Raw genomic sequence first — 2059 nt, 5'->3', positions numbered from 1 at the left:
TTGTTGTTGATTTGTTGACTCTCATGGTTTTGGGGTTCTTTAAAGAACTAACATTTAAGGTTCCACAAATAACTGTTTGTTATAGGTTCCCTGAAGAACCAGTTATATTGGGTGCTTTATAAAACCAAAAGAGAACTAGACCAACTAATCTAGATTCGGGATCAATAATGTATCCATCTATCCTTACATACATATGAACATACGTACATACATATTCAGGCGGATATATAGAACTCAGAAAGAGTTTGTTGAAAATCTACAATTGTTTTAGAAAACTAAACTACTGAAATTTACCTGCTTAAACCAAGTTCTTGCTCCATTAAGTTTTTCCCTTGGAAAAATAACAGCACATTAGTTATGAAAGGAATATTATTTATTATTATTTAAAAACCAATTCAGTCCAGTGTTCCAGTGTAACATTTGAATTAGTAGTTTAACCTCACATAAAAATAGAGACTTTACCTTGACAACAGCATTTTCCCCATTGTTTTGGTGATCAGATTAACAGTTTTAGCTTTTCATTACAACATATGTAAAAGAAACATCAAATTAAACGTATGGTTAAACATCTAAGTAATCCTCCATGGCACCACAGCGCATCAGGCAAGTGCATTGTCTTTCTAAACTTTTTAGGATACTCAACATGGATGATGTGATATAATAAAAAGGCAGATTCCAGGTCAAGGGTGATCTCCACGCTGGCACCTTCAATAAGCATCTAAGTGCCATCCATCTTCACAGTGATGCCTTCTGTGTAGGAGGGAACTGGTTCATCCATTTTCTCATCTATTTTCTTTACAATGTCTTATTCATTTGGGGATAGGCAAGATGTTTTAAGGAAACACATTCAAACTTGTCCCAACAGTTAGGCTAGAATGCTCGGGAAAAGTTAATATATTAAAAAAAAATAAGAAACTTGTTGTTGTTCCTGACCAATAGACTCTGGTCTATTGGATCGATCAGATTATGATGAATTAAAAAATATGTATTGTATTGTAAACATGAATTTGAAACCTTAAAGTAGAATAAATGTTGTGTTTGAATAAGTTGTACAACAAACACAAATCTCAAAATAATTACAGAACATGAGACAGAACACTTCACCTCAGTAAAAAACAGCTCTTGTGCGCAGTGGCGGTTCAACATTGAATTGCACCCCCCCAAAGCCCCCCCCCCCGAAAAAAAATTCATACTTTTCCAACTTTAAACAATGCATTAAAAACTTCTACACAGTGGATCCCCCGTTCCCCCCCTTGTCCGTTCCATTTGGGAGACCCAGTGATGAACTGTCCCCTGCGCCCCCTCCCCTTTTTCAGTTCCTTCTCACACAGCATCAAGCAGGGGGCGCCAAAACCGCTACTGCTAGTGGGTTGCCTTTGAAGACTGATGGTAGGAGGAGTACTGCAGCATTGACAATGGGGCATAAAAAAAGCAAAGACATTGTGAAGACAAAGGTGATATTCTCAATAAGAAGGGTGCACCATTGAGAGCATTCTTAGGCTGCATCACTGCCTGGTATGGTAGCTGCTCCGCTGCTGATCGCAAGGCCCTGCAGAGGGTGGTAAAGACAGCGGGGTGCCATCTCCCTTCCGTGCAAGGCATCTACAGCACAAGATGCCTGAGAAAATCACGGAAGATCATCAAGGACCACAGCCATCCAGGTTGTGGACTTCTCACACTGCTGCCGTCTGGCAGACGTTACCGGAGCATCCGAGCACAGACTACCAGGCTCACAAACAGCTTCTTCCCCCAGGCTTTAGGCTTCTGAACAATCAACACTGACCCTCTGAACAGTCACCATGTCATCATCATCATCAAATTTGTATAGCCCATATTCACAAATTACAATTCATCTCATAGGGCTTTACCAGGGTGTGACATCCTCTGTCCTTAACCCTCAGCAAGAGTAAGGAAAAACTACTAAAAACCCTTTTAACATGGTAAAAATACGTAGAAACCTCAGAGAGAGACACATGTGAGGGATCCCTCTCCCAGGATGGACAGAAGTCTCTAGCAGCATTTGATGAGGGTAGACATCCCGAAGGACAACCCCAACATG

The sequence above is a fragment of the Platichthys flesus genome, chromosome 1 (genome assembly GCF_949316205.1).
Source record: "Platichthys flesus chromosome 1, fPlaFle2.1, whole genome shotgun sequence".
NCBI classification, from domain to species: domain Eukaryota; kingdom Metazoa; phylum Chordata; class Actinopteri; order Pleuronectiformes; family Pleuronectidae; genus Platichthys; species Platichthys flesus.
The sequence above is the reverse complement of the archived record's forward strand: the minus strand, read 5'-3'. Positions refer to the sequence as shown.